Source organism: Paramormyrops kingsleyae, chromosome 16 (genome assembly GCF_048594095.1).
Source record: "Paramormyrops kingsleyae isolate MSU_618 chromosome 16, PKINGS_0.4, whole genome shotgun sequence".
In the NCBI taxonomy this organism is placed as follows: domain Eukaryota; kingdom Metazoa; phylum Chordata; class Actinopteri; order Osteoglossiformes; family Mormyridae; genus Paramormyrops; species Paramormyrops kingsleyae.
The window spans coordinates 29,069,169-29,078,391 of NC_132812.1; positions in this window are offsets into that span (position 1 = coordinate 29,069,169).

Consider the following 9,223-nt stretch of genomic DNA (forward strand, 5'->3'; position numbering starts at 1 on the left):
GAATTGATATTTACTGTAAACAGTCTGATGTTTGTGTGACGTTTTTGGTAAAATCATCATCATTTAAAAGTAAGAGGTCTCACATCATAATTACTCTTTATGAAACTTGGTTGCTGATGTAATTTCAAATATTGATATTTAAATATTCTCTTTCTTACATTGACTTTAGCAGAAATTTCTCAGAAAAGGATATAATTTTCAACTTATCATTTTCAACTTCTAGTAGAGCACAAAAGACAACTTTATTACATTTTATGTTTTATGGGAAACAGAGAAGCCAAGTAATTCCACTGCTCTTTTGAAAACCTCTTGCTTAATTAACTGTATTTGACTTGAATTAAACATGATGTCTTCAACTGGGATTTAATTAATGTAAATCACCCAACTCGGTCCCAACGATTAATTCCAGTTAATTAGAAAACAAAGCATACTGGGAAGAGTAAATGTGTGTAAATTGTGAAGGGGTAAGTCATTTTCCTTTCCTCATCTCTGTAACTGGCACTCAGGGGAATCCAGCCCTCCTCTCCCCCCATTTCGCTTTGATCGTTGGTGTGGAGCCCCAGGTAAGCACTGTGAATTCTAATCTGATGGAAAACTGTAGCTTTCAGCACCCAGCTAGTGATCTCTAACTCCGTATGCTGCTGCTTCTGGAAGATCTAAAGACCATTTGTCACTTTTATGTATGCAACAAGTTGTCTCAATTTACATGTAAATAGTCTCCTTTTGTAGGATTTGTTTTTGGTTGTAAATCATCTAGAACCAAGGCACCAATAATAATAATAATAATAATAATAATAATAATAAGATTATGAAGAAGGTAATGCTTTACATTCCCCGCACCTTCATTATGCATTGATTATACATTCATAGAATATTCACTGCACCTTCATAATACATTTATAATGCATTCATAGAGCATTCGTAAGCACCATGTAGGTATACCTTAAGATCCTAATGTACCTTAACAACTTTAATATACATGAATTACAAAAATTTCAAGATTATACTCTTTATTATAATAAAATGTCTGTTATTAATGTATATTAAAGCTGTCGCGGTGCGTGGGAGGGGAGGCACAGTGCTTTGCCTTACTCCACTGTGAGAGTCTGAGTCTCTGCCCTGGCTCCATGTGTGTGACGTTTGCATGTTCTCTCCCCCCCCACAGTCCACACACATAATTGGAGTTATGAAATTGCCTATAGGTGTGACTGGTGTGTGAACGTGCCCTGTGATTGGTTGGTGCCTTGTCCTGGGTTCTTCCCTACATTGTGCCCATGAGCTCCAGACCTGAATAGGATAAGTGTGTACAGAAGATAGAGGTATCCCGGGGTGTTAAGGAATAGTTACATGCTCCCTATGAATGCATTATGAAGGTGCACTGAATGTTTTACAGATGCATTTTAAAGGCATTTTGAAAGTGGAGTTAATGTAAAGTAACTTAAATTCAATTCAGATCATGCCTGTGCTCTGTGTGTGTATCTTACTCCAGTGTAAAGGCAGACTGTATGAGCAGTTAGCAGAGGTATGGATGATGACAGTAAATTAGGGATTTTAATAGGCTGGTGGAAATGTGTTTGTTTTCATGCGTAACCCACACAAAAGCATATTATTTTATAAGCAGAAGCCTCTAATCAGGCAGGTACATACGGCTCATTCCTGGCAGTACCTGCATCTATTACACATGCTGGTGTGCAAATATGTGTGTGTTTCCACCATCATTTTTGACACAAGCACATCCCCTTGGATTCATCTCTGTCATTTCTGCTGCTTGCTTCCCCTTAAACAGACTGTGTCTCCCGGCGGCAGGATCTCCTGAATCCAATCTAATTAAACAAATTGCTTATTCGTCATATTTGTGTAATAAGCCACAGTGATAACTGCATGCTGATTTGTAACCTTGGGTTAAATTAATTGTTTTCTCAATTGTTTGAGGTAGGGAGAGGAAATCTCACTGGCAAAGTCAGTCTGAGCACATAAAACCTTTCACTAAAATTGTACATCTCAGTTGTTTATACCACAAAGAAGTATACACTACTGGCCATAATTGTGAAAACACCTAGCATTTTTGGCCGTGTGCTTTAAAAGTTACTACACGAATACTGGCAGTAATGTTTATAAACAATCAAAGAATGTTTAGAAATATCATATATTAAACCAAATGAGTAACTGGAATAAAGTTCTGCAGTCTCTGAAAATTGGAAGGGTTTCCACAATTTTGGCCACAACTGTAGTAGCTGCTCATACTGAGAGGTTATTTATGAATAAAAAAGAATTTTACTGTATGCTACCAGAAACAGTAAGTTTTCGTCTTTCAGACGATTCAAAGGTTTTAATTTGCAGATTTGAGAATATATGTTAAAAGACAGAGTTGGATAATTCAGGTCCAGAGAGTAAAAATCCAGACCACGATTTTGTTTCAACCAACCAGTTGAGTACTCTGTGACTGTGACTCTTTATGGTTGGTTGAAACAAAATCTTGGTCTGGACTTTTACTCTCTGGACTTGAATTACCCAACTCTGTCAAAAGATGATACAGATACAGGGTTGACAGTTTCCTTGCAGCTACGCCTGCCCTCATTACCCGTGAAAACACTCTGCGGGCATTAAGACCGTCTCCATAGCAAATCCCCATAGTCGAGCCACCTTACAGATTTCCTTATTAAAGTGTTACTCTCTTCCAAAACCAGAGTTTATATACCGTGGTACATTTTAATAATGTTATAGTGTACTGGTCTCGGCAAAGGGCTGTAGGTTTATTGTAAGTAGTTCTTGTGTTGCTGTTCCTGGGGTACTCTCTAGGGGGCAGAGTGGTGTTTGGAAAGATGACTGAGGGCTACTGTAAGACGGAGCCACAGAGCGAGCCATTTTAAGAAAATGTCTGATTTATTTAGTGGCGAACACTACAATATTTATACTGTCAGACTGAGGTATGAGACAGCTTTCCAGGATTTATTAACTTAACATTATTAACATCATCTAATGTATTTTCTATGACAACACAGCTAAGACCACCACTTTTCTGACAATGAAATGCACCATGGGATACAAGCCTGGTCTGTTAAACTCCAGAGTAGGTCTAGGTTTCATATGCATAATAAAATAATAATAATAATAATCTAAGTTTTGTTGCCAGGGTCTTGCTCGACCAGACAAAATATTACCAGTTATGTTTACATTCATAATGATGCCGCCATTCAGAACATTATTCGCCTAATGAGATTTTACTTCCTGTTTCTTTACACACAATATTACACATGCTTCAGTGTAACAAAGCAGACTCTGTGTCTCATACTGCATATAAGCCAAGTCATCATACATTTGTATATCTCCCATCAATAAACTATTTGCTTTTTACCTATCTGGAATTCAGTGCAATGGGACAATGGAAACAAATGCTTGTTTTTATTTCTGTTCATAATGACAGAACAGATTTTTATTATTCTGAAATAATAATAAATGAAAGGCTATCCATTCCATTTGTCTCAGGGTTCAGAAAACTGAAGTCATTTTCAAGATGACATCTTTGGAAACCTCTACAATCACCACTGGAAAGCATTTTAATGACCCCTCTTTGTGTGTTTGTTACTCATTAAGTGGAGTCATTGTGATGCTGTGGTGATTTCTTGATGTGGCGACGTGATGCTGTACATTGGGGATTACCGAACATGCAGGGACAACTTCATGTTTTTCAATGAACAATGCTTTAAAAAGAAAATGGCACAAAATGCAATTACTCTTTCAGAGCATGTGAAAGAAAGACGCAAAATATCTATTACCTAAAGGGGAGCACAGCAAGTATTGATATTTCCTGAAATGTGGGCTTGTGATCCTCAGTGTTCCATACATCTCCAGGAATCTGAAGAAAAAAATATTGCATAGAAGATGAAGAAATGCTTTGTGGAATAATTACTTCACCAAACCCATAAATGAGTTTGAAATCCTCGCAGTTGAGCACAGCATCAAATTTTGTTTTGTGTAGCACAATTAAACAATCAAGTGACGACCCAAGAGTGACAATGTAAGATACGCTGCAAATTAGTCCATGACCTCCATGAAAACAAAAAAGAACGAGGAGAAACATTTTATGTTTAACTCCTCTGCCAACGCAGAGAATCAAACAGAGAAGCAATTTGCTCACAGATTGTAGTTTATTAAGATTCTTCTTACCAGATGGAAACACTTCAGGGAAGCATTCAGAAACAGCGTCTAACTCACATGATTAATGCAGAATACTGTTTTCTCTCATACAGAGGCCACACATTTCTGAACCTAACCATGCAGGAAATATGTAACACATGCATACTAGGTGGAATTATTGTAGCACAAAAGTATGTCACTGCAGGAACATCAAAACCTGCAAAATTATGTATAACTGGTTTAAAACCCATGAATGTCTGAATCGATGTCTTATCAGAGATCTAAGGCAATTCTCTGTCTTCCAGCTACCCAGACCTGTGTATTCGCTATAACCGTCCTGATGAACCAGACTGTGCTGCACATTTACAGGTATTCGCTCGCTGGATTTCCTGTTTTGTCTGCTGAGTTTTTTTAATTTCTTCTTCCTTATCACCATATTGTTCATTCTATGCCCCCAGTACTACACTTTGCGGTATCTTCTTCCTCTGGGCATTTTCTGTTTTCTTTCTACAGAATCTCCATCTCAGATACGCGTCTTTGTCTTGTCATATCAGCTTTGCAGCTGGTATATTCAAATTAACACCATTCAACGTAAGCCCTCTTGAAATCTTAACCAAACATACAACTGGATGACGTTCAGACGTGTTTCTCTGGGAATGTGTTAAAATCTGCAGTTTTGTACATTATTTTTAGTATATATGTAGGACGTAAAAAATGTAAACTTGGTACAGGGTAATTCAAATTATGTCATACAAAATGTGAGAAATGTGAAAATGCCTGTATTTACAAGCAGACTTTCATATATAAGTAACATATGGCATAAATCAAACATCCCCCATTTCATTTAACTTGGGGACTCAGGGATGACAGATTTTTGATGCCCAGGCCCTCAAACAAGCATATCCTCACAAGATAGCCAAGTGTCAGAGTTCTATGCTACTGATTACTTTCAACTGTTCTCGTCTTTGTTCTGTTTCATTTTAGACACAGTAAACTGGGCACAACCTTAAATGGCAATCCCAAGATATAAAAGAGTGGTTTGCTTTATTTTGTTCCATAACACAATTTGCCAAAGAACACACTGCTTCCTTTTTTCATTTCCCCCTGTATTTTGGCATTTGAATGGTGACTATCCTTTCCTTTCTCCATCATTCCAGAAAAGGAGACTCTTTAAACATCCCCTTTCCTGCACAATCCCACAAAGTTCTTTTTGCTTTTGTGAGCAGAATGAATCCCACACCGACGATTAAACAATTAGGACACTGTGAGAAATGGACAGTTAAAGAGTATCGGTATCGGTGTGAATACATCCGCTGTCTGCAGCTTTCATCCAACGGGTTGCGTTGAGGGGATAACTCTAGGTGGAGAGGTAATACGGTAATTACACCTTGCTGGATTTTAGTGTGTATGTGGCAGAGATTGTGAAAGACGGGAAGCTGGAGCCAGAGAGGCACCTTGAGCATGTGGGTAATTAGTAAAGGCTGCAGGGTGCTTTGGAGTTTCAGCTCTGCCCAGCCGAGGAAGGACTGAAGCCAAAATGATAAGTAGCAGATTGGTAGAAGTGGAACAGGTTCTACTGATACAAGCTGCAAAATGACTTTTTTTTGGATTTTAACCTTGGGATCTCATTAAATTCTTAGGTTTGACAGATGAACTCTCAAAACTGTAGAGGGGAGTCCATTTCACCACGGAGTGTCTTCTAAACCTGGTCTGCAACATATATTGCTGTCCAGCCGAGATCCTCATTAATTATGTCTCATTAGGCTGTTGATTTAATTAATCACTTTAATTATAAAATGCAAAGATTTTAATTAGATCCTTGTAAAACTAAATGACTTTGCTGAAGACAGTTTAATTTTTTGCCCCGCAAAATTATCCATACAGTGTTCATTTTAATTACTTTTCAATGAATCAGTCATTGTTGATCGTAGCCTTTGAATAAGTAATAAAATTAATTCATAAAAATGATTCTAAAATCTGCAGATGAATTCAGGTTTGTGAAAGTTTCAGTGAGGTAATACTATCACTGTCTAATGATCTCCATCTCTCCAAAGTCAGAGTATAGATTAATCTTTATTTCAGCGGAATCAGCCAGAACACACAACTCCTAGAAAAGAATAATTCAGTTGTAAATGAAGTGTTTTTAATATTCTTGACTGCTCTAAGCACAGCAATGCTTATTTTTACAGTAATATTCCCATGTTCCATAGAACTGGATAATAATTTTAAAAAATTGTCCCCATAAGGTCAAAAAAACAGGTATTAGGTATATCTGGACCACACACACAGACACAGACACAGACACACAGCTTTGGAGTGATCCAGTGCCAAACAAGAACAAAACCCTCATGACTAATAAGACAAGTGACCTAAACCACTCAAGTTTCTCGTGGGGGGGATAATTAGTGTAAATATTTACTGCATGATGTATGTCAAAGCTTTTTTTAAAATCCTCTCCGTGATAACAGGACATGGCTCGTGTCTTTTTTTTTCTCAGAACATTGCAATCACATCCTACAGAGGGCACTGTTGCTTGGTGTTTGTAAGGTTTTACATACTGCCTGGAGTTGACTTGGAACATTAATTGTTGCTCTAACTGCTTAGAGGTAATGCAGTACAAAAAACACACGTAAAAAAACACATTCAAAAACTTTTAAATGAATCTGTTTTCAAACTCTTTTGTACACACTGAGATTTTCTACATGTTACTCACTTTATATTTACAATTTCGGTGCCTTTATTAGTAAGAAAATGTAATATCTTTGATTCATCAAAGTAATCTCCTCTAGCAGTTATAACAGCAGAGAAAATTTGAGGCATTTTCCCCTAAAGGGATATTAAATACTGCTCTGTTTCATGGGACTATACAGGTAACTTGTGTATTTAAAGTTAAAGGACATCCTAGAATTTGACTATGCCATCAGCACAGAACCATTTAATAGGATGTCAGATGTGTACTGTTTTGTACTCTTTCCATGTTATAAAGGAAACTTGTTTTATTTTCATTTATATCACTCAACTTGCCCACGTTTAAAAAGAATGAAAAATCTGCAGTTTATGAAGTAATTGAAAAGGTGATAAAAACCTGTGGTATGCTGGTGCTTTTGACTGGTGTGTAAGTGTAGACTTGCTAGTGGCTGGGATATTTTTTCTCCTTATTCAGGAGTTTTTGGTTCCTCTTCTCTGTTGTCTTCTGTCTTTCTTTCCCTCTTCCCTTTTTCCTTGTTTCATTTTATATCAATGAAGTAATAGTGGATTGCCACACAATCTTTTCAAGTGTCTTGGAGGACTGTTATGAAAGGTGCCATACAAAAATAAATTGAATTGAACTGAATCGGATGAATAAGGCTCACTAAGGCGGTTTGCCTGAATCGTGGTTTCCATTCACCCACCCATGTTCAAAACATTTTCCCTGGTCACGGTCACAAGGGTTTTCATTCATAAAGAATACAAAACTTTTGTTGATAACAATTTGTAGTTGTTTAACGTGGCCCTTTTCTAGAGACCCTGAAATCCTTTCAGACAAACACTAACACGATCTGTTACTTCTCAGTTTATTAGACGTAAATGATAAATCTTCAGCATGTATTCAGACTTGTCTTGCACTTGTAAGATCAATAAATCTCTATTAGACCTTGGTCACTCTTACATATTTTGTCTCAATTTTTATTTAATGTATTTATTTTTTTTATTCTTTGATTACTTAAATCCAATCAAACAGTAATATTGTTTAATGCAGTATTAACACTTTATCTATCTACATATGCTAGCTGTCAAATCCAACCATTTCAAAGCACAAGTATAATTTGAGATTACATTCTAAATCAAATGTATCCATCTTCCAAATGCTTACCCTTACTGGTGAGTTGGGAACCAATCACAGGCAACGCTGGGCAACCAGATCACAGAATGCAGGCCCTGTGAGGTCAACCCACATATAAATAAAGTAACAGCCGGTGGTAAAGCCTTCTGCTACACAGCTCCTATATTGTGGAATGGTTTGCCAGCTCAGGTTGGGGATGCCAAAGCAGTCTCAGTCTTTAAATCTCGACGAAGACCTATTACTTCAACACATAACACATCGTAACTATGGCTTCTGGTGCTGCTGTACATGCCGTTTTGATCTACTGTGCTCGTCCATTGATGTCTCAGTGCATGTTCTGACCCCTCATGCTCTCTGCCTCCTTCCCACGTGTCCCGATGGTGCCGGGGGTGGGCACCATCTGAGCTGGAGTCCTGGTTCAGTCCGATGAAGTATGACACAGAGGATGAAACTTACAAACCACGACATCATGGATGCAGCCTCCAGTCTCTCACTGGTACCAGGACCGCACTGATTGATGGACTTTGGTTTAACCATGACCAAGCAGGCCCATTCATTCTTGATTCTATAATGTTACTATGCCCAGCAGGGTGGGCATCCAACTGACCATGCTAATAATAATAATAATAATAATCTTTATTTATATAACACCTTTCATACATGAAATGCAGCTCAAAGATGGTTTTTTTCCCTACCCTTCCTCTCCTCCATTGCCGTCTGGCTTTCTTTCTTTCATTCTCCATGCAGACTCCACATTCACAGACACAGGAAGAACATGCAGACTCCACATTCACAGACACAGGAAGAACATGCAGACTCCACGTTCACAGACACAGGAAGAACATGCAGACTCCACGTTCACAGACACAGGAAGAACATGCAGACTCCACGTTCACAGACACAGGAAGAACATGCAGACTCCACGTTCACAGACACAGGAAGAACATGCAGACTCCACGTTCACAGACACAGGAAGAACATGCAGACTCCACGTTCACAGACACAGGAAGAACATGCAGACTCCACGTTCACAGACACAGGAAGAACATGCAGACTCCACGTTCACAGACACAGGAAGAACATGCAGACTCCACGTTCACAGACACAGGAAGAACATGCAGACTCCACGTTCACAGACACAGGAAGAACATGCAGACTCCACGTTCACAGACACAGGAAGAACATGCAGACTCCACGTTCACAGACACAGGAAGAACATGCAGACTCCACGTTCACAGATACAGGAAGAACATGCAGACTCCA